Source organism: Diachasmimorpha longicaudata, chromosome 8 (genome assembly GCF_034640455.1).
Source record: "Diachasmimorpha longicaudata isolate KC_UGA_2023 chromosome 8, iyDiaLong2, whole genome shotgun sequence".
NCBI lineage: Eukaryota > Metazoa > Arthropoda > Insecta > Hymenoptera > Braconidae > Diachasmimorpha > Diachasmimorpha longicaudata.
Window position 1 is genome coordinate 408,634 of NC_087232.1, and position 25,682 is coordinate 434,315.

Genomic DNA, 25,682 nt, shown 5'->3' on the forward strand with positions numbered 1-25,682 from the left:
TTTTTCTTAGTAATAGCTAAACTTGGATATAACTCACCCGCAACAGTTCACAGCTGTTTCAAACTTCTTTGCTCGGTGTATTCCGACGAGCTGTAGCCGATGGCACCGGAATTTTCCAGGTGCGATCAACGGTTCTCGAGATAGCTTCGTGCATATCAGAAAATTTTTCTTAGTAATAGCTAAACTTGGATATAACTCACCCGCAACAGATCACAGCTGTTTTAAACTTCTTTACTAGGTGTATTTCGATGACCTTAAGTCGATTGCACCGGAATTTTCCAGGTGCGATCAACGGTTCTCGAGATAGCTTCGTTCATATCAGTAAATACTTCTTAGTAATAGCTAAACTTGGATATAACTCACCCGCAACAGTTCACAGCTGTTTCAAACTTCTTTACTAGGTGTATTTCGACGAGCTGAAGCCGATGGCACCGGAATTTTCCAGGTGCGATCAACGGTTCTCGAGATAGCTTCGTTCATATCAGAAAATTTTTCTTAGTAATAGCTAAACTTGGATATAACTCACCCGCAACAGTTCACAGCTGTTTCAAACTTCTTTACTAGGTGTATTTCGACGAGCTGAAGCCGATGGCAATGGAATTTTCCAGGTGCGATCAACGGCTCTCGAGATAACTTCGTTCATATCAGAAAATTTTTCATAGTAAAAGATAAAGTTGGCTGTAACTCACCCACAACAATTCACAGCCGTTGCTAAACATCTTACTAGGTGTATTTCGTCCTACCGAAGCCGATGAAACAGGAGTTTTTCAGGCGCGATCAACGGTTCTCGAGATAGCTTCGTTCATATCAGAAAATTTTTCTTAGTAATAGATAAACTTGGATATAACTCCCCCGCAACAGTTCACAGCTGTTTTAAACTTCTTTACTAGGTGTATTTCGACGAGCTGAAGCCGATGGCACCGGAATTTTCCAGGTGCGATCAACGGTTCTCGAGATAACTTCGTTCATATCAGAACATTTTTCATAGTAATAGCTAATCTTGGATATAACTCACCCGCAACAGTTCACAGCTGTTTCAAACTTCTTTGCTCGGTGTATTTCGACGAGCTGAAGCCGATGGCACCGGAATTTTCCAGGTGCGATCAACGGTTCTCGAGATAGCTTCGTTCATATCAGAAAATTTTTCTTAGTAATAGCTAAACTTGGATATAACTCACCCGCAACAGTTCACAGCTGTTTCAAACTTCTTTGCTCGGTGTATTTCGACGAGCTGAAGCCGATGGCACCGGAATTTTCCAGGTGCGATCAACGGTTCTTCGGAGAACGTCGACCATAGGGCGAAAGATGTGAATCAACAAACAGCGTCGGATCGGTATAAAAAATGCGTGCGGTACTACAAAATGATGCCATGCAGCCATCGACGGTGTCGTACAGCGTCAAAATGCAAGATTTCAACAAATTTTTCGTCAAAACGTGTTTTTCAGCTGCTGAAACGCACGAATTTCACCAAAACGGATAATACTGCAATTATTTCCCCGACAAGGGAATGCAGCCGTTTGAAAATTTCCTTCCGGGGGTATTTCGACGAGCTGAAGCCGATGGAACAAAAATTTTAGATGTGCGATCAACGGTTCTCGAGATAACGTCGTTCATATCAGAAAATTTTTCATAGTAATAGCTAATCTTGGATATAACTCACCCGCAACAGTTCACAGCTGTTTTAAACTTCTTTACTAGGTGTATGCCGACGAGCTGAAGCCGATGGCACCGGAATTTTCCAGGTGCGATCACCGGTTCTCGAGATAGCTTCGTTCATATCAGAAAATTTTTCTTAGTAATAGCTAATTTTGGATATAACTCACCCGCAACAGTTCACAGCTGTTTTAAACTTCTTTACTAGGTGTATTTCGACGAGCTGAAGCCGATGGCACCGGAATTTTCCAGGTGCGATCAACGGTTCTCGAGATAGCTTCGTTCATATCAAAAAATTTTTCTTAGTAATAGCTAAACTTGGATATAACACACCCGCAACAGTTCACAGCTGTTTCAAACTTCGTTACTAGGTGTATTTCGACGAGCTGAAGCCGATGGAACAAAAATTTTAGATGTGCGATCAACGGTTCTCGAGATAACTTCGTTCATATCAGAAAATTTTTCATAGTAAAAGATAAAGTTGGCTGTAACTCACCCACAACAATTCACAGCCGTTGCTAAACATCTTACTAGGTGTATTTCGTCCTACCGAAGCCGATGAAACAGGAGTTTTTCAGGCGCGATCAACGGTTCTTCGGAGAACGTCGACCATAGGGCGAAAGATGTGAATCAACAAACAGCGTCGGATCGGTATAAAAAATGCGTGCGGTACTACAAAATGATGCCATGCAGCCATCGACGGTGTCGTACAGCGTCAAAATGCAAGATTTCAACAAATTTTTCGTCAAAACGTGTTTTTCAGCTGCTGAAACGCACGAATTTCACCAAAACGGATAATACTGCAATTATTTCCCCGACAAGGGAATGCAGCCGTTTGAAAATTTCCTTCCGGGGGTATTTCGACGAGCTGAAGCCGATGGAACAAAAATTTTAGATGTGCGATCAACGGTTCTCGAGATAACGTCGTTCATATCAGAAAATTTTTCATAGTTATAGCTAATCTTGGATATAACTCACCCGCAACAGTTCACAGCTGTTTTAAACTTCTTTACTAGGTGTATGCCGACGAGCTGAAGCCGATGGCACCGGAATTTTCCAGGTGCGATCACCGGTTCTCGAGATAGCTTCGTTCATATCAGAAAATTTTTCTTAGTAATAGCTAAACTTGGATATAACTCACCCGCAACAGTTCACAGCTGTTTCAAACTTCTTTGCTCGGTGTATTTCGACGAGCTGAAGCCGATGGCACCGGAATTTTCCAGGTGCTATCAACGGTTCTCGAGATAGCTTCGTTCATATCAGAAAATTTTTCTTAGTAATAGCTAAACTTGGATATAACTCACCCGCAACAGTTTACAGCTGTTTCAAACTTCTTTGCTCGGTGTATTCCGACGAGCTGAAGCCGATGGCACCGGAATTTTCCAGGTGCGATCAACGGTTCTCGAGATAGCTTCGTGCATATCAGAAAATTTTTCTTAGTAATAGCTAAACTTGGATATAACTCACCCGCAACAGATCACAGCTGTTTTAAACTTCTTTACTAGGTGTATTTCGATGAGCTGAAGTCGATGGCACCGGAATTTTCCAGGTGCGATCAACGGTTCTCGAGATAGCTTCGTTCATATCAGTAAATTGTTCTTAGTAATAGCTAAACTTGGATATAACTCACCCGCAACAGTTCACAGCTGTTTCAAACTTCTTTACTAGGTGTATTTCGACGAGCTGAAGCCGATGGCACCGGAATTTTCCAGGTGCGATCAACGGTTCTCGAGATAGCTTCGTTCATATCAGTAAATTGTTCTTAGTAATAGCTAAACTTGGATATAACTCACCCGCAACAGTTCACAGCTGTTTCAAACTTCTTTACTAGGTGTATTTCGACGAGCTGAAGCCGATGGCACCGGAATTTTCCAGGTGCGATCAACGGTTCTCGAGATAGCTTCGTTCATATCAGAAAATTTTTCTTAGTAATAGCTAAACTTGGATATAACTCACCCGCAACAGTTCACAGCTGTTTCAAACTTCTTTGCTCGGTGTATTTCGACGAGCTGAAGCCGATGGCACCGGAATTTTCCAGGTGCGATCAACGGTTCTCGAGATAGCTTCGTGCATATCAGAAAATTTTTCTTAGTAATAGCTAAACTTGGATATAACTCACCTGCAACAGTTCACAGCTGTTTTAAACTTCTTTACTAGGTGTATTTCGATGAGCTGAAGCCGATGGCACCGGAATTTTCCAAGTGCGATCAACGGTTCTCGAGATAGCTTCGTTCATATCAGAAAATTTTTCTTAGTAATAGCTAAACTTGGATATAACGCACCCACAACGGTTCACAGCTGTTTGAAACGTCTTTGCTCGATGTATTTCGACGAGCTGAAGCCGATGGCACCGGAATTTTCCAGGTGCGATCAACGGTTCTTCGGAGAACGTCGACCATAGGGCGAAAGATGTGAATCAACAAACAGCGTCGGATCGGTATAAAAAATGCGTGCGGTACTACAAAATGATGCCATGCAGCCATCGACGGTGTCGTACAGCGTCAAAATGCAAGATTTCAACAAATTTTTCGTCAAAACGTGTTTTTCAGCTGCTGAAACGCACGAATTTCACCAAAACGGATAATACTGCAATTATTTCCCCGACAAGGGAATGCAGCCGTTTGAAAATTTCCTTCCGGGGGTATTTCGACGAGCTGAAGCCGATGGAACAAAAATTTTAGATGTGCGATCAACGGTTCTCGAGATAACGTCGTTCATATCAGAAAATTTTTCATAGTAATAGCTAATCTTGGATATAACTCACCCGCAACAGTTCACAGCTGTTTTAAACTTCTTTACTAGGTGTATGCCGACGAGCTGAAGCCGATGGCACCGGAATTTTCCAGGTGCGATCACCGGTTCTCGAGATAGCTTCGTTCATATCAGAAAATTTTTCTTAGTAATAGCTAAACTTGGATATAACTCACCCGCAACAGTTCACAGCTGTTTCAAACTTCTTTGCTCGGTGTATTTCGACGAGCTGAAGCCGATGGCACCGGAATTTTCCAGGTGCTATCAACGGTTCTCGAGATAGCTTCGTTCATATCAGAAAATTTTTCTTAGTAATAGCTAAACTTGGATATAACTCACCCGCAACAGTTCACAGCTGTTTCAAACTTCTTTGCTCGGTGTATTCCGACGAGCTGAAGCCGATGGCACCGGAATTTTCCAGGTGCGATCAACGGTTCTCGAGATAGCTTCGTTCATATCAGTAAATTGTTCTTAGTAATAGCTAAACTTGGATATAACTCACCCGCAACAGTTCACAGCTGTTTCAAACTTCTTTACTAGGTGTATTTCGACGAGCTGAAGCCGATGGCACCGGAATTTTCCAGGTGCGATCAACGGTTCTCGAGATAGCTTCGTTCATATCAGAAAATTTTTCTTAGTAATAGCTAAACTTGGATATAACTCACCCGCAACAGTTCACAGCTGTGTCAAACTTCTTTACTAGGTGTATTTCGACGAGCTGAAGCCGATGGCAATGGAATTTTCCAGGTGCGATCAACGGCTCTCGAGATAACTTCGTTCATATCAGAAAATTTTTCATAGTAAAAGATAAAGTTGGCTGTAACTCACCCACAACAATTCACAGCCGTTGCTAAACATCTTACTAGGTGTATTTCGTCCTACCGAAGCCGATGAAACAGGAGTTTTTCAGGCGCGATCAACGGTTCTTCGGAGAACGTCGACCATAGGGCGAAAGATGTGAATCAACAAACAGCGTCGGATCGGTATAAAAAATGCGTGCGGTACTACAAAATGATGCCATGCAGCCATCGACGGTGTCGTACAGCGTCAAAATGCAAGATTTCAACAAATTTTTCGTCAAAACGTGTTTTTCAGCTGCTGAAACGCACGAATTTCACCAAAACGGATAATACTGCAATTATTTCCCCGACAAGGGAATGCAGCCGTTTGAAAATTTCCTTCCGGGGGTATTTCGACGAGCTGAAGCCGATGGAACAAAAATTTTAGATGTGCGATCAACGGTTCTCGAGATAACGTCGTTCATATCAGAAAATTTTTCATAGTAATAGCTAATCTTGGATATAACTCACCCGCAACAGTTCACAGCTGTTTTAAACTTCTTTACTAGGTGTATGCCGACGAGCTGAAGCCGATGGCACCGGAATTTTCCAGGTGCGATCACCGGTTCTCGAGATAGCTTCGTTCATATCAGAAAATTTTTCTTAGTAATAGCTAAACTTGGATATAACTCACCCGCAACAGTTCACAGCTGTTTCAAACTTCTTTGCTCGGTGTATTTCGACGAGCTGAAGCCGATGGCACCGGAATTTTCCAGGTGCTATCAACGGTTCTCGAGATAGCTTCGTTCATATCAGAAAATTTTTCTTAGTAATAGCTAAACTTGGATATAACTCACCCGCAACAGTTCACAGCTGTTTCAAACTTCTTTGCTCGGTGTATTCCGACGAGCTGAAGCCGATGGCACCGGAATTTTCCAGGTGCGATCAACGGTTCTCGAGATAGCTTCGTGCATATCAGAAAATTTTTCTTAGTAATAGCTAAACTTGGATATAACTCACCCGCAACAGATCACAGCTGTTTTAAACTTCTTTACTAGGTGTATTTCGATGAGCTGAAGTCGATGGCACCGGAATTTTCCAGGTGCGATCAACGGTTCTCGAGATAGCTTCGTTCATATCAGTAAATTGTTCTTAGTAATAGCTAAACTTGGATATAACTCACCCGCAACAGTTCACAGCTGTTTCAAACTTCTTTACTAGGTGTATTTCGACGAGCTGAAGCCGATGGCACCGGAATTTTCCAGGTGCGATCAACGGTTCTCGAGATAGCTTCGTTCATATCAGAAAATTTTTCTTAGTAATAGCTAAACTTGGATATAACTCACCCGCAACAGTTCACAGCTGTTTCAAACTTCTTTACTAGGTGTATTTCGACGAGCTGAAGCCGATGGCACCGGAATTTTCCAGGTGCGATCAACGGTTCTCGAGATAGCTTCGTTCATATCAGAAAATTTTTCTTAGTAATAGCTAAACTTGGATATAACTCACCCGCAACAGTTCACAGCTGTTTCAAACTCCTTTACTAGGTGTATTTCGACGAGCTGAAGCCGATGGCAATGGAATTTTCCAGGTGCGATCAACGGCTCTCGAGATAACTTCGTTCATATCAGAAAATTTTTCATAGTAAAAGATAAAGTTGGCTGTAACTCACCCACAACAATTCACAGCCGTTGCTAAACATCTTACTAGGTGTATTTCGTCCTACCGAAGCCGATGAAACAGGAGTTTTTCAGGCGCGATCAACGGTTCTCGAGATAGCTTCGTTCATATCAGAAAATTTTTCTTAGTAATAGATAAACTTGGATATAACTCCCCCGCAACAGTTCACAGCTGTTTTAAACTTCTTTACTAGGTGTATTTCGACGAGCTGAAGCCGATGGCACCGGAATTTTCCAGGTGCGATCAACGGTTCTCGAGATAACTTCGTTCATATCAGAACATTTTTCATAGTAATAGCTAATCTTGGATATAACTCACCCGCAACAGTTCACAGCTGTTTCAAACTTCTTTGCTCGGTGTATTTCGACGAGCTGAAGCCGATGGCACCGGAATTTTCCAGGTGCGATCAACGGTTCTCGAGATAGCTTCGTTCATATCAGAAAATTTTTCTTAGTAATAGCTAAACTTGGATATAACTCACCCGCAACAGTTCACAGCTGTTTCAAACTTCTTTGCTCGGTGTATTTCGACGAGCTGAAGCCGATGGCACCGGAATTTTCCAGGTGCGATCAACGGTTCTCGAGATAGCTTCGTGCATATCAGAAAATTTTTCTTAGTAATAGCTAAACTTGGATATAACTCACCCGCAACAGTTCACAGCTGTTTTAAACTTCTTTACTAGGTGTATGCCGACGAGCTGAAGCCGATGGCACCGGAATTTTCCAGGTGCGATCACCGGTTCTCGAGATAGCTTCGTTCATATCAGAAAATTTTTCTTAGTAATAGCTAAACTTGGATATAACTCACCCGCAACAGTTCACAGCTGTTTCAAACTTCTTTGCTCGGTGTATTTCGACGAGCTGAAGCCGATGGCACCGGAATTTTCCAGGTGCTATCAACGGTTCTCGAGATAGCTTCGTTCATATCAGAAAATTTTTCTTAGTAATAGCTAAACTTGGATATAACTCACCCGCAACAGTTCACAGCTGTTTCAAACTTCTTTGCTCGGTGTATTCCGACGAGCTGAAGCCGATGGCACCGGAATTTTCCAGGTGCGATCAACGGTTCTCGAGATAGCTTCGTTCATATCAGTAAATTGTTCTTAGTAATAGCTAAACTTGGATATAACTCACCCGCAACAGTTCACAGCTGTTTCAAACTTCTTTACTAGGTGTATTTCGACGAGCTGAAGCCGATGGCACCGGAATTTTCCAGGTGCGATCAACGGTTCTCGAGATAGCTTCGTTCATATCAGAAAATTTTTCTTAGTAATAGCTAAACTTGGATATAACTCACCCGCAACAGTTCACAGCTGTGTCAAACTTCTTTACTAGGTGTATTTCGACGAGCTGAAGCCGATGGCAATGGAATTTTCCAGGTGCGATCAACGGCTCTCGAGATAACTTCGTTCATATCAGAAAATTTTTCATAGTAAAAGATAAAGTTGGCTGTAACTCACCCACAACAATTCACAGCCGTTGCTAAACATCTTACAAGGTGTATTTCGTCCTACCGAAGCCGATGAAACAGGAGTTTTTCAGGCGCGATCAACGGTTCTCGAGATAGCTTCGTTCATATCAGAAAATTTTTCTTAGTAATAGCTAAACTTGGATATAACTCACCCGCAACAGTTCACAGCTGTTTCAAACTTCTTTGCTCGGTGTATTTCGACGAGCTGAAGCCGATGGCACCGGAATTTTCCAGGTGCGATCAACGGTTCTCGAGATAGCTTCGTGCATATCAGAAAATTTTTCTTAGTAATAGCTAAACTTGGATATAACTCACCTGCAACAGTTCACAGCTGTTTTAAACTTCTTTACTAGGTGTATTTCGATGAGCTGAAGCCGATGGCACCGGAATTTTCCAAGTGCGATCAACGGTTCTCGAGATAGCTTCGTTCATATCAGAAAATTTTTCTTAGTAATAGCTAAACTTGGATATAACGCACCCACAACGGTTCACAGCTGTTTGAAACGTCTTTGCTCGATGTATTTCGACGAGCTGAAGCCGATGGCACCGGAATTTTCCAGGTGCGATCAACGGTTCTTCGGAGAACGTCGACCATAGGGCGAAAGATGTGAATCAACAAACAGCGTCGGATCGGTATAAAAAATGCGTGCGGTACTACAAAATGATGCCATGCAGCCATCGACGGTGTCGTACAGCGTCAAAATGCAAGATTTCAACAAATTTTTCGTCAAAACGTGTTTTTCAGCTGCTGAAACGCACGAATTTCACCAAAACGGATAATACTGCAATTATTTCCCCGACAAGGGAATGCAGCCGTTTGAAAATTTCCTTCCGGGGGTATTTCGACGAGCTGAAGCCGATGGAACAAAAATTTTAGATGTGCGATCAACGGTTCTCGAGATAACGTCGTTCATATCAGAAAATTTTTCATAGTAATAGCTAATCTTGGATATAACTCACCCGCAACAGTTCACAGCTGTTTTAAACTTCTTTACTAGGTGTATGCCGACGAGCTGAAGCCGATGGCACCGGAATTTTCCAGGTGCGATCACCGGTTCTCGAGATAGCTTCGTTCATATCAGAAAATTTTTCTTAGTAATAGCTAAACTTGGATATAACTCACCCGCAACAGTTCACAGCTGTTTCAAACTTCTTTGCTCGGTGTATTTCGACGAGCTGAAGCCGATGGCACCGGAATTTTCCAGGTGCTATCAACGGTTCTCGAGATAGCTTCGTTCATATCAGAAAATTTTTCTTAGTAATAGCTAAACTTGGATATAACTCACCCGCAACAGTTCACAGCTGTTTCAAACTTCTTTGCTCGGTGTATTCCGACGAGCTGAAGCCGATGGCACCGGAATTTTCCAGGTGCGATCAACGGTTCTCGAGATAGCTCCGTTCATATCAGTAAATTGTTCTTAGTAATAGCTAAACTTGGATATAACTCACCCGCAACAGTTCACAGCTGTTTCAAACTTCTTTACTAGGTGTATTTCGACGAGCTGAAGCCGATGGCACCGGAATTTTCCAGGTGCGATCAACGGTTCTCGAGATAGCTTCGTTCATATCAGAAAATTTTTCTTAGTAATAGCTAAACTTGGATATAACTCACCCGCAACAGTTCACAGCTGTGTCAAACTTCTTTACTAGGTGTATTTCGACGAGCTGAAGCCGATGGCAATGGAATTTTCCAGGTGCGATCAACGGCTCTCGAGATAACTTCGTTCATATCAGAAAATTTTTCATAGTAAAAGATAAAGTTGGCTGTAACTCACCCACAACAATTCACAGCCGTTGCTAAACATCTTACTAGGTGTATTTCGTCCTACCGAAGCCGATGAAACAGGAGTTTTTCAGGCGCGATCAACGGTTCTCGAGATAGCTTCGTTCATATCAGAAAATTTTTCTTAGTAATAGATAAACTTGGATATAACTCCCCCGCAACAGTTCACAGCTGTTTAAAACTTCTTTACTAGGTGTATTTCGACGAGCTGAAGCCGATGGCACCGGAATTTTCCAGGTGCGATCAACGGTTCTCGAGATAGCTTCGTTCATATCAGAAAATTTTTCTTAGTAATAGCTAAACTTGGATATAACTCACCCGCAACAGTTCACAGCTGTTTCAAACTTCTTTGCTCGGTGTATTTCGACGAGCTGAAGCCGATGGCACCGGAATTTTCCAGGTGCTATCAACGGTTCTCGAGATAGCTTCGTTCATATCAGAAAATTTTTCTTAGTAATAGCTAAACTTGGATATAACTCACCCGCAACAGTTCACAGCTGTTTCAAACTTCTTTGCTCGGTGTATTCCGACGAGCTGTAGCCGATGGCACCGGAATTTTCCAGGTGCGATCAACGGTTCTCGAGATAGCTTCGTGCATATCAGAAAATTTTTCTTAGTAATAGCTAAACTTGGATATAACTCACCCGCAACAGATCACAGCTGTTTTAAACTTCTTTACTAGGTGTATTTCGATGACCTTAAGTCGATTGCACCGGAATTTTCCAGGTGCGATCAACGGTTCTCGAGATAGCTTCGTTCATATCAGTAAATACTTCTTAGTAATAGCTAAACTTGGATATAACTCACCCGCAACAGTTCACAGCTGTTTCAAACTTCTTTACTAGGTGTATTTCGACGAGCTGAAGCCGATGGCACCGGAATTTTCCAGGTGCGATCAACGGTTCTCGAGATAGCTTCGTTCATATCAGAAAATTTTTCTTAGTAATAGCTAAACTTGGATATAACTCACCCGCAACAGTTCACAGCTGTTTCAAACTTCTTTACTAGGTGTATTTCGACGAGCTGAAGCCGATGGCAATGGAATTTTCCAGGTGCGATCAACGGCTCTCGAGATAACTTCGTTCATATCAGAAAATTTTTCATAGTAAAAGATAAAGTTGGCTGTAACTCACCCACAACAATTCACAGCCGTTGCTAAACATCTTACTAGGTGTATTTCGTCCTACCGAAGCCGATGAAACAGGAGTTTTTCAGGCGCGATCAACGGTTCTCGAGATAGCTTCGTTCATATCAGAAAATTTTTCTTAGTAATAGATAAACTTGGATATAACTCCCCCGCAACAGTTCACAGCTGTTTTAAACTTCTTTACTAGGTGTATTTCGACGAGCTGAAGCCGATGGCACCGGAATTTTCCAGGTGCGATCAACGGTTCTCGAGATAACTTCGTTCATATCAGAACATTTTTCATAGTAATAGCTAATCTTGGATATAACTCACCCGCAACAGTTCACAGCTGTTTCAAACTTCTTTGCTCGGTGTATTTCGACGAGCTGAAGCCGATGGCACCGGAATTTTCCAGGTGCGATCAACGGTTCTCGAGATAGCTTCGTTCATATCAGAAAATTTTTCTTAGTAATAGCTAAACTTGGATATAACTCACCCGCAACAGTTCACAGCTGTTTCAAACTTCTTTGCTCGGTGTATTTCGACGAGCTGAAGCCGATGGCACCGGAATTTTCCAGGTGCGATCAACGGTTCTTCGGAGAACGTCGACCATAGGGCGAAAGATGTGAATCAACAAACAGCGTCGGATCGGTATAAAAAATGCGTGCGGTACTACAAAATGATGCCATGCAGCCATCGACGGTGTCGTACAGCGTCAAAATGCAAGATTTCAACAAATTTTTCGTCAAAACGTGTTTTTCAGCTGCTGAAACGCACGAATTTCACCAAAACGGATAATACTGCAATTATTTCCCCGACAAGGGAATGCAGCCGTTTGAAAATTTCCTTCCGGGGGTATTTCGACGAGCTGAAGCCGATGGAACAAAAATTTTAGATGTGCGATCAACGGTTCTCGAGATAACGTCGTTCATATCAGAAAATTTTTCATAGTAATAGCTAATCTTGGATATAACTCACCCGCAACAGTTCACAGCTGTTTTAAACTTCTTTACTAGGTGTATGCCGACGAGCTGAAGCCGATGGCACCGGAATTTTCCAGGTGCGATCACCGGTTCTCGAGATAGCTTCGTTCATATCAGAAAATTTTTCTTAGTAATAGCTAATTTTGGATATAACTCACCCGCAACAGTTCACAGCTGTTTTAAACTTCTTTACTAGGTGTATTTCGACGAGCTGAAGCCGATGGCACCGGAATTTTCCAGGTGCGATCAACGGTTCTCGAGATAGCTTCGTTCATATCAAAAAATTTTTCTTAGTAATAGCTAAACTTGGATATAACACACCCGCAACAGTTCACAGCTGTTTCAAACTTCGTTACTAGGTGTATTTCGACGAGCTGAAGCCGATGGAACAAAAATTTTAGATGTGCGATCAACGGTTCTCGAGATAACTTCGTTCATATCAGAAAATTTTTCATAGTAAAAGATAAAGTTGGCTGTAACTCACCCACAACAATTCACAGCCGTTGCTAAACATCTTACTAGGTGTATTTCGTCCTACCGAAGCCGATGAAACAGGAGTTTTTCAGGCGCGATCAACGGTTCTTCGGAGAACGTCGACCATAGGGCGAAAGATGTGAATCAACAAACAGCGTCGGATCGGTATAAAAAATGCGTGCGGTACTACAAAATGATGCCATGCAGCCATCGACGGTGTCGTACAGCGTCAAAATGCAAGATTTCAACAAATTTTTCGTCAAAACGTGTTTTTCAGCTGCTGAAACGCACGAATTTCACCAAAACGGATAATACTGCAATTATTTCCCCGACAAGGGAATGCAGCCGTTTGAAAATTTCCTTCCGGGGGTATTTCGACGAGCTGAAGCCGATGGAACAAAAATTTTAGATGTGCGATCAACGGTTCTCGAGATAACGTCGTTCATATCAGAAAATTTTTCATAGTTATAGCTAATCTTGGATATAACTCACCCGCAACAGTTCACAGCTGTTTTAAACTTCTTTACTAGGTGTATGCCGACGAGCTGAAGCCGATGGCACCGGAATTTTCCAGGTGCGATCACCGGTTCTCGAGATAGCTTCGTTCATATCAGAAAATTTTTCTTAGTAATAGCTAAACTTGGATATAACTCACCCGCAACAGTTCACAGCTGTTTCAAACTTCTTTGCTCGGTGTATTTCGACGAGCTGAAGCCGATGGCACCGGAATTTTCCAGGTGCTATCAACGGTTCTCGAGATAGCTTCGTTCATATCAGAAAATTTTTCTTAGTAATAGCTAAACTTGGATATAACTCACCCGCAACAGTTTACAGCTGTTTCAAACTTCTTTGCTCGTTGTATTCCGACGAGCTGAAGCCGATGGCACCGGAATTTTCCAGGTGCGATCAACGGTTCTCGAGATAGCTTCGTGCATATCAGAAAATTTTTCTTAGTAATAGCTAAACTTGGATATAACTCACCCGCAACAGATCACAGCTGTTTTAAACTTCTTTACTAGGTGTATTTCGATGAGCTGAAGTCGATGGCACCGGAATTTTCCAGGTGCGATCAACGGTTCTCGAGATAGCTTCGTTCATATCAGTAAATTGTTCTTAGTAATAGCTAAACTTGGATATAACTCACCCGCAACAGTTCACAGCTGTTTCAAACTTCTTTACTAGGTGTATTTCGACGAGCTGAAGCCGATGGCACCGGAATTTTCCAGGTGCGATCAACGGTTCTCGAGATAGCTTCGTTCATATCAGAAAATTTTTCTCAGTAATAGCTAAACTTGGATATAACTCACCCGCAACAGTTCACAGCTGTTTCAAACTTCTTTACTAGGTGTATTTCGACGAGCTGAAGCCGATGGCAATGGAATTTTCCAGGTGCGATCAACGGCTCTCGAGATAACTTCGTTCATATCAGAAAATTTTTCATAGTAAAAGATAAAGTTGGCTGTAACTCACCCACAACAATTCACAGCCGTTGCTAAACATCTTACTAGGTGTATTTCGTCCTACCGAAGCCGATGAAACAGGAGTTTTTCAGGCGCGATCAACGGTTCTCGAGATAGCTTCGTTCATATCAGTAAATTGTTCTTAGTAATAGCTAAACTTGGATATAACGCACCCACAACGGTTCACAGCTGTTTCAAACTTCTTTGCTCGGTGTATTCCGACGAGCTGAAGCCGATGGCACCGGAATTTTCCAGGTGCGATCAACGGTTCTCGAGATAGCTTCGTGCATATCAGAAAATTTTTCTTAGTAATAGCTAAACTTGGATATAACTCACCCGCAACAGATCACAGCTGTTTTAAACTTCTCTACTAGGTGTATTTCGATGAGCTGAAGTCGATGGCACCGGAATTTTCCAGGTGCGATCAACGGTTCTCGAGATAGCTTCGTTCATATCAGTAAATTGTTCTTAGTAATAGCTAAACTTGGATATAACTCACCCGCAACAGTTCACAGCTGTTTCAAACTTCTTTACTAGGTGTATTTCGACGAGCTGAAGCCGATGGCACCGGAATTTTCCAGGTGCGATCAACGGTTCTCGAGATAGCTTCGTTCATATCAGAAAATTTTTCTTAGTAATAGCTAAACTTGGATATAACTCACCCGCAACAGTTCACAGCTGTTTCAAACTTCTTTACTAGGTGTATTTCGACGAGCTGAAGCCGATGGCAATGGAATTTTCCAGGTGCGATCAACGGCTCTCGAGATAACTTCGTTCATATCAGAAAATTTTTCATAGTAAAAGATAAAGTTGGCTGTAACTCACCCACAACAATTCACAGCCGTTGCTAAACATCTTACTAGGTGTATTTCGTCCTACCGAAGCCGATGAAACAGGAGTTTTTCAGGCGCGATCAACGGTTCTCGAGATAGCTTCGTTCATATCAGTAAATTGTTCTTAGTAATAGCTAAACTTGGATATAACGCACCCACAACGGTTCACAGCTGTTTGAAACGTCTTTGCTCGATGTATTTCGACGAGCTGAAGCCGATGGCACCGGAATTTTCCAGGTGCGATCAACGGTTCTCGAGATAGCTTCGTTCATATCACAAAATTTTTCTTAGTAATAGCTAAACTTGGATATAACTCACCCGCAGCAGTTCACAGCTGTTTTAAACTTCCTTACTAGGTGTATGCCGACGAGCTGAAGCCGATGGCACCGGAATTTTCCAGGTGCGATCACCGGTTCTCGAGATAGCTTCGTTCATATCAGAAAATTTTTCTTAGTAATAGCTAAACTTGGATATAACTCACCCGCAACAGTTCACAGCTGTTTCAAACTTCTTTGCTCGGTGTATTTCGACGAGCTGAAGCCGATGGCACCGGAATTTTCCAGGTGCTATCAACGGTTCTCGAGATAGCTTCGTTCATATCAGAAAATTTTTCTTAGTAATAGCTAAACTTGGATATAACTCACCCGCAACAGTTCACAGCTGTTTCAAACTTCTTTGCTCGGTGTATTCCGACGAGCTGAAGCCGATGGCACCGGAATTTTCCAGGTGCGATCAACGGTTCTCGAGATAGCTTCGTGCATATCAGAAAATTTTTCTTAGTAATAGCTAAACTTGGATATAACTCACCCGCAACAGATCACAGCTGTTTTAAACTTCTCTACTAGGTGTATTTCGATGAGCTGAAGTCGATGGCACCGGAATTTTCCAGGTGCGATCAACGGTTCTCGAGATAGCTTCGTTCATATCAGTAAATTGTTCTTAGTAATAGCTAAACTTGGATATAACTCACCCGCAACAGTTCACAGCTGTTTCAAACTTCTTTACTAGGTGTATTTCGACGAGCTGAAGCCGATGGCACCGGAATTTTCCAGGTGCGATCAACGGTTCTCGAGATAGCTTCGTTCATATCAGAAAATTTTTCTTAGTAATAGCTAAACTTGGATATAACTCACCCGCAACAGTTCACAGCTGTTTCAAACTTCTTTACTAGGTGTATTTCGACGAGCTGAAGCCGATGGCAATGGAATTTTCCAGGTGCGATCAACGGCTCTCGAGATAACTTCGTTCATATCAGAAAATTTTTCATAGTAAAAGATAAAGTTGGCTGTAACTCACCCACAACAATTCACAGCCGTTGCTAAACATCTTACTAGGTGTATTTCGTCCTACCGAAGCCGATGAAACAGGAGTTTTTCAGGCGCGATCAACGGTTCTTCGGAGAACGTCGACCATAGGGCGAAAGATGTGAATCAACAAACAGCGTCGGATCGGTATAAAAAATGCGTGCGGTACTACAAAATGATGCCATGCAGCCATCGACGGTGTCGTACAGCGTCAAAATGCAAGATTTCAACAAATTTTTCGTCAAAACGTGTTTTTCAGCTGCTGAAACGCACGAATTTCACCAAAACGGATAATACTGCAATTATTTCCCCGACAAGGGAATGCAGCCGTTTGAAAATTTCCTTCCGGGGGTATTTCGACGAGCTGAAGCCGATGGAACAAAAATTTTAGATGTGCGATCAACGGTTCTCGAGATAACGTCGTTCATATCAGAAAATTTTTCATAGTAATAGCTAATCTTGGATATAACTCACCCGCAACAGTTCACAGCTGTTTTAAACTTCTTTACTAGGTGTATGCCGACGAGCTGAAGCCGATGGCACCGGAATTTTCCAGGTGCGATCACCGGTTCTCGAGATAGCTTCGTTCATATCAGAAAATTTTTCTTAGTAATAGCTAAACTTGGATATAACTCACCCGCAACAGTTCACAGCTGTTTCAAACTTCTTTGCTCGGTGTATTCCGACGAGCTGAAGCCGATGGCACCGGAATTTTCCAGGTGCGATCAACGGTTCTCGAGATAGCTTCGTTCATATCAGAAAATTTTTCTTAGTAATAGCTAAACTTGGATATAACTCACCCGCAACAGTTCACAGCTGTTTCAAACTTCTTTGCTCGGTGTATTCCGACGAGCTGAAGCCGATGGCACCGGAATTTTCCAGGTGCGATCAACGGTTCTCGAGATAGCTTCGTGCATATCAGAAAATTTTTCTTAGTAATAGCTAAACTTGGATATAACTCACCCGCAACAGATCACAGCTGTTTTAAACTTCTTCACTAGGTGTATTTCGACGAGCTGAAGCCGATGGCACCGGAATTTTCCAGGTGCTATCAACGGTTCTCGAGATAGCTTCGTTCATATCAGAAAATTTTTCTTAGTAATAGCTAAACTTGGATATAACTCACCCGCAACAGTTCACAGCTGTTTCAAACTTCTTTGCTCGGTGTATTCCGACGAGCTGAAGCCGATGGCACCGGAATTTTCCAGGTGCGATCAACGGTTCTCGAGATAGCTTCGTGCATATCAGAAAATTTTTCTTAGTAATAGCTAAACTTGGATATAACTCACCCGCAACAGATCACAGCTGTTTTAAACTTCTCTACTAGGTGTATTTCGATGAGCTGAAGTCGATGGCACCGGAATTTTCCAGGTGCGATCAACGGTTCTCGAGATAGCTTCGTTCATATCAGTAAATTGTTCTTAGTAATAGCTAAACTTGGATATAACTCACCCGCAACAGTTCACAGCTGTTTCAAACTTCTTTACTAGGTGTATTTCGACGAGCTGAAGCCGATGGCACCGGAATTTTCCAGGTGCGATCAACGGTTCTCGAGATAGCTTCGTTCATATCAGAAAATTTTTCTTAGTAATAGCTAAACTTGGATATAACTCACCCGCAACAGTTCACAGCTGTTTCAAACTTCTTTACTAGGTGTATTTCGACGAGCTGAAGCCGATGGCAATGGAATTTTCCAGGTGCGATCAACGGCTCTCGAGATAACTTCGTTCATATCAGAAAATTTTTCATAGTAAAAGATAAAGTTGGCTGTAACTCACCCACAACAATTCACAGCCGTTGCTAAACATCTTACTAGGTGTATTTCGTCCTACCGAAGCCGATGAAACAGGAGTTTTTCAGGCGCGATCAACGGTTCTTCGGAGAACGTCGACCATAGGGCGAAAGATGTGAATCAACAAACAGCGTCGGATCGGTATAAAAAATGCGTGCGGTACTACAAAATGATGCCATGCAGCCATCGACGGTGTCGTACAGCGTCAAAATGCAAGATTTCAACAAATTTTTCGTCAAAACGTGTTTTTCAGCTGCTGAAACGCACGAATTTCACCAAAACGGATAATACTGCAATTATTTCCCCGACAAGGGAATGCAGCCGTTTGAAAATTTCCTTCCGGGGGTATTTCGACGAGCTGAAGCCGATGGAACAAAAATTTTAGATGTGCGATCAACGGTTCTCGAGATAACGTCGTTCATATCAGAAAATTTTTCATAGTAATAGCTAATCTTGGATATAACTCACCCGCAACAGTTCACAGCTGTTTTAAACTTCTTTACTAGGTGTATGCCGACGAGCTGAAGCCGATGGCACCGGAATTTTCCAGGTGCGATCACCGGTTCTCGAGATAGCTTCGTTCATATCAGAAAATTTTTCTTAGTAATAGCTAAACTTGGATATAACTCACCCGCAACAGTTCACAGCTGTTTCAAACTTCTTTGCTCGGTGTATTCCGACGAGCTGAAGCCGATGGCACCGGAATTTTCCAGGTGCGATCAACGGTTCTCGAGATAGCTTCGTTCATATCAGAAAATTTTTCTTAGTAATAGCTAAACTTGGATATAACTCACCCGCAACAGTTCACAGCTGTTTCAAACTTCTTTGCTCGGTGTATTCCGACGAGCTGAAGCCGATGGCACCGGAATTTTCCAGGTGCGATCAACGGTTCTCGAGATAGCTTCGTGCATATCAGAAAATTTTTCTTAGTAATAGCTAAACTTGGATATAACTCACCCGCAACAGATCACAGCTGTTTTAAACTTCTTCACTAGGTGTATTTCGATGAGCTGAAGTCGATGGCACCGGAATTTTCCAGGTGCGATCAACGGTTCTCGAGATAGCTTCGTTCATATCAGTAAATTGTTCTTAGTAATAGCTAAACTTGGATATAACGCACCCACAACGGTTCACAGCTGTTTGAAACGTCTTTGCTCGATGTATTTCGACGAGCTGAAGCCGATGGCACCGGAATTTTCCAGGTGCGATCAACGGTTCTCGAGATAGCTTCGTTCATATCACAAAATTTTTCTTAGTAATAGCTAAACTTGGATATAACTCACCCGCAACAGTTCACAGCTGTTTCAAACTTCTGTACTAGGTGTATTTCGACGAGCTGAAGCCGATGGCACCGGAATTTTCCAGGTGCGATCAACGGTTCTCGAGATAGTTTCGTTCATATCAGAAAATTTTTCATAGTAATAGCTAATTTTGGATATAACTCACCCGCAACAGTTCACAGCTGTTTTAAACTTCTTTACTAGGTGTATTTCGACGAGCTGAAGCCGATGGCACCGGAATTTTCCAGGTGCGATCAACGGTTCTCGAGATAGCTTCGTTCATATCAAAAAATTTTTCTTAGTAATAGCTAAACTTGGATATAACACACCCGCAACAGTTCACAGCTGTTTCAAACTTCGTTACTAGGTGTATTTCGACGAGCTGAAGCCGATGGAACAAAAATTTTAGATGTGCGATCAACGGTTCTCGAGATAACTTCGTTCATATCAGAAAATTTTTCATAGTAAAAGATAAAGTTGGCTGTAACTCACCCACAACAATTCACAGCCGTTGCTAAACATCTTACTAGGTGTATTTCGTCCTACCGAAGCCGATGAAACAGGAGTTTTTCAGGCGCGATCAACGGTTCTTCGGAGAACGTCGACCATAGGGCGAAAGATGTGAATCAACAAACAGCGTCGGATCGGTATAAAAAATGCGTGCGGTACTACAAAATGATGCCATGCAGCCATCGACGGTGTCGTACAGCGTCAAAATGCAAGATTTCAACAAATTTTTCGTCAAAACGTGTTTTTCAGCTGCTGAAACGCACGAATTTCACCAAAACGGATAATACTGCAATTATTTCCCCGACAAGGGAATGCAGCCGTTTGAAAATTTCCTTCCGGGGGTATTTCGACGAGCTGAAGCCGATGGAACAAAAATTTTAGATGTGCGATCAACGGTTCTCGAGATAGCTTCGTTCATATCAGAAAATTTTTCTTAGTAATAGCTAAACTTGGATATAACTCACCCGCAACAGTTCACAGCTGTTTCAAACTTCTTTGCTCGGTGTATTTCGACGAGCTGAAGCCGATGGCACCGGAATTTTCCAGGTGCGATCAACGGTTCTCGAGATAGCTTCGTTCATATCAGAAAATTTTTCTTAGTAATAGCTAAACTTGGATATAACTCACCCGCAACAGTTCACAGCTGTTTCAAACTTCTTTGCTCGGTGTATTCCGACGAGCTGAAGCCGATGGCACCGGAATTTTCCAGGTGCGATCAACGGTTCTCGAGATAGCTTCGTGCATATCAGAAAATTTTTCTTAGTAATAGCTAAACTTGGATATAACTCACCCGCAACAGATCACAGCTGTTTTAAACTTCTCTACTAGGTGTATTTCGATGAGCTGAAGTCGATGGCACCGGAATTTTCCAGGTGCGATCAACGGTTCTCGAGATAGCTTCGTTCATATCAGTAAATTGTTCTTAGTAATAGCTAAACTTGGATATAACTCACCCGCAACAGTTCACAGCTGTTTCAAACTTCTTTACTAGGTGTATTTCGACGAGCTGAAGCCGATGGCACCGGAATTTTCCAGGTGCGATCAACGGTTCTCGAGATAGCTTCGTTCATATCAGAAAATTTTTCTTAGTAATAGCTAAACTTGGATATAACTCACCCGCAACAGTTCACAGCTGTTTCAAACTTCTTTACTAGGTGTATTTCGACGAGCTGAAGCCGATGGCAATGGAATTTTCCAGGTGCGATCAACGGCTCTCGAGATAACTTCGTTCATATCAGAAAATTTTTCATAGTAAAAGATAATGTTGGCTGTAACTCACCCACAACAATTCACAGCCGTTGCTAAACATCTTACTAGGTGTATTTCGTCCTACCGAAGCCGATGAAACAGGAGTTTTTCAGGCGCGATCAACGGTTCTTCGGAGAACGTCGACCATAGGGCGAAAGATGTGAATCAACAAACAGCGTCGGATCGGTATAAAAAATGCGTGCGGTACTACAAAATGATGCCATGCAGCCATCGACGGTGTCGTACAGCGTCAAAATGCAAGATTTCAACAAATTTTTCGTCAAAACGTGTTTTTCAGCTGCTGAAACGCACGAATTTCACCAAAACGGATAATACTGCAATTATTTCCCCGACAAGGGAATGCAGCCGTTTGAAAATTTCCTTCCGGGGGTATTTCGACGAGCTGAAGCCGATGGAACAAAAATTTTAGATGTGCGATCAACGGTTCTCGAGATAACGTCGTTCATATCAGAAAATTTTTCATAGTAATAGCTAATCTTGGATATAACTCACCCGCAACAGTTCACAGCTGTTTTAAACTTCTTTACTAGGTGTATGCCGACGAGCTGAAGCCGATGGCACCGGAATTTTCCAGGTGCGATCACCGGTTCTCGAGATAGCTTCGTTCATATCAGAAAATTTTTCTTAGTAATAGCTAAACTTGGATATAACTCACCCGCAACAGTTCACAGCTGTTTCAAACTTCTTTGCTCGGTGTATTTCGACGAGCTGAAGCCGATGGCACCGGAATTCTCCAGGTGCGATCAACGGTTCTCGAGATAGCTTCGTTCATATCAGAAAATTTTTCTTAGTAATAGCTAAACTTGGATATAACTCACCCGCAACAGTTCACAGCTGTTTCAAACTTCTTTGCTCGGTGTATTCCGACGAGCTGAAGCCGATGGCACCGGAATTTTCCAGGTGCGATCAACGGTTCTCGAGATAGCTTCGTGCATATCAGAAAATTTTTCTTAGTAATAGCTAAACTTGGATATAACTCACCCGCAACAGATCACAGCTGTTTTAAACTTCTTCACTAGGTGTATTTCGATGAGCTGAAGTCGATGGCACCGGAATTTTCCAGGTGCGATCAACGGTTCTCGAGATAGCTTCGTTCATATCAGTAAATTGTTCTTAGTAATAGCTAAACTTGGATATAACGCACCCACAACGGTTCACAGCTGTTTGAAACGTCTTTGCTCGATGTATTTCGACGAGCTGAAGCCGATGGCACCGGAATTTTCCAGGTGCGATCAACGGTTCTCGAGATAGCTTCGTTCATATCACAAAATTTTTCTTAGTAATAGCTAAACTTGGATATAACTCACCCGCAACAGTTCACAGCTGTTTCAAACTTCTGTACTAGGTGTATTTCGACGAGCTGAAGCCGATGGCACCGGAATTTTCCAGGTGCGATCAACGGTTCTCGAGATAGTTTCGTTCATATCAGAAAATTTTTCATAGTAATAGCTAATTTTGGATATAACTCACCCGCAACAGTTCACAGCTGTTTTAAACTTCTTTACTAGGTGTATTTCGACGAGCTGAAGCCGATGGCACCGGAATTTTCCAGGTGCGATCAACGGTTCTCGAGATAGCTTCGTTCATATCAAAAAATTTTTCTTAGTAATAGCTAAACTTGGATATAACACACCCGCAACAGTTCACAGCCGTTTCAAACTTCGTTACTAGGTGTATTTCGACGAGCTGAAGCCGATGGAACAAAAATTTTAGATGTGCGATCAACGGTTCTCGAGATAACTTCGTTCATATCAGAAAATTTTTCATAGTAAAAGATAAAGTTGGCTGTAACTCACCCACAACAATTCACAGCCGTTGCTAAACATCTTACTAGGTGTATTTCGTCCTACCGAAGCCGATGAAACAGGAGTTTTTCAGGCGCGATCAACGGTTCTTCGGAGAACGTCGACCATAGGGCGAAAGATGTGAATCAACAAACAGCGTCGGATCGGTATAAAAAATGCGTGCGGTACTACAAAATGATGCCATGCAGCCATCGACGGTGTCGTACAGCGTCAAAATGCAAGATTTCAACAAATTTTTCGTCAAAACGTGTTTTTCAGCTGCTGAAACGCACGAATTTCACCAAAACGGATAATACTGCAATTATTTCCCCGACAAGGGAATGCAGCCGTTTGAAAATTTCCTTCCGGGGGTATTTCGACGAGCTGAAGCCGATGGAACAAAAATTTTAGATGTGCGATCAACGGTTCTCGAGATAACGTCGTTCATATCAGAAAATTTTTCATTGTAATAGCTAATCTTGGATATAACTCACCCGCAACAGTTCACAGCTGTTTTAAACTTCTTTACTAGGTGTATGCCGACGAGCTGAAGCCGATGGCACCGGAATTTTCCAGGTGCGATCACCGGTTCTCGAGATAGCTTCGTTCATATCAGAAAATTTTTCTTAGTAATAGCTAAACTTGGATATAACTCACCCGCAACAGTTCACAGCTGTTTCAAACTTCTTTGCTCGGTGTATTTCGACGAGCTGAAGCCGATGGCACCGGAATTTTCCAGGTGCTATCAACGGTTCTCGAGATAGCTTCGTTCATATCAGAAAATTTTTCTTAGTAATAGCTAAACTTGGATATAACTCACCCGCAACAGTTCACAGCTGTTTCAAACTTCTTTGCTCGGTGTATTCCGACGAGCTGAAGCCGATGGCACCGGAATTTTCCAGGTGCGATCAACGGTTCTCGAGATAGCTTCGTGCATATCAGAAAATTTTTCTTAGTAATAGCTAAACTTGGATATAACTCACCCGCAACAGATCACAGCTGTTTTAAACTTCTTTACTAGGTGTATTTCGATGAGCTGAAGTCGATGGCACCGGAATTTTCCAGGTGCGATCAACGGTTCTCGAGATAGCTTCGTTCATATCAGTAAATTGTTCTTAGTAATAGCTAAACTTGGATATAACTCACCCGCAACAGTTCACAGCTGTTTCAAACTTCTTTACTAGGTGTATTTCGACGAGCTGAAGCCGATGGCACCGGAATTTTCCAGGTGCGATCAACGGTTCTCGAGATAGCTTCGTTCATATCAGAAAATTTTTCTTAGTAATAGCTAAACTTGGATATAACTCACCCGCAACAGTTCACAGCTGTTTCAAACTTCTTTACTAGGTGTATTTCGACGAGCTGAAGCCGATGGCAACGGAATTTTCCAGGTGCGATCAACGGCTCTCGAGATAACTTCGTTCATATCAGAAAATTTTTCATAGTAAAAGATAAAGTTGGCTGTAACTCACCCACAACAATTCACAGCCGTTGCTAAACATCTTGCTAGGTGTATTTCGTCCTACCGAAGCCGATGAAACAGGAGTTTTTCAGGCGCGATCAACGGTTCTCGAGATAGCTTCGTTCATATCAGAAAATTTTTCTTAGTAATAGCTAAACTTGGATATAACTCACCCGCAACAGATCACAGCTGTTTTAAACTTCTTCACTAGGTGTATTTCGATGAGCTGAAGTCGATGGCACCGGAATTTTCCAGGTGCGATCAACGGTTCTCGAGATAGCTTCGTTCATATCAGTAAATTGTTCTTAGTAATAGCTAAACTTGGATATAACGCACCCACAACGGTTCACAGCTGTTTGAAACGTCTTTGCTCGATGTATTTCGACGAGCTGAAGCCGATGGCACCGGAATTTTCCAGGTGCGATCAACGGTTCTCGAGATAACGTCGTTCATATCAGAAAATTTTTCATTGTAATAGCTAATCTTGGATATAACTCACCCGCAACAGTTCACAGCTGTTTTAAACTTCTTTACTAGGTGTATGCCGACGAGCTGAAGCCGATGGCACCGGAATTTTCCAGGTGCGATCACCGGTTCTCGAGATAGCTTCGTTCATATCAGAAAATTTTTCTTAGTAATAGCTAAACTTGGATATAACTCACCCGCAACAGTTCACAGCTGTTTCAAACTTCTTTGCTCGGTGTATTTCGACGAGCTGAAGCCGATGGCACCGGAATTTTCCAGGTGCTATCAACGGTTCTCGAGATAGCTTCGTTCATATCAGAAAATTTTTCTTAGTAATAGCTAAACTTGGATATAACTCACCCGCAACAGTTCACAGCTGTTTCAAACTTCTTTGCTCGGTGTATTCCGACGAGCTGAAGCCGATGGCACCGGAATTTTCCAGGTGCGATCAACGGTTCTCGAGATAGCTTCGTGCATATCAGAAAATTTTTCTTAGTAATAGCTAAACTTGGATATAACTCACCCGCAACAGATCACAGCTGTTTTAAACTTCTTTACTAGGTGTATTTCGATGAGCTGAAGTCGATGGCACCGGAATTTTCCAGGTGCGATCAACGGTTCTCGAGATAGCTTCGTTCATATCAGTAAATTGTTCTTAGTAATAGCTAAACTTGGATATAACTCACCCGCAACAGTTCACAGCTGTTTCAAACTTCTTTACTAGGTGTATTTCGACGAGCTGAAGCCGATGGCACCGGAATTTTCCAGGTGCGATCAACGGTTCTCGAGATAGCTTCGTTCATATCAGAAAATTTTTCTTAGTA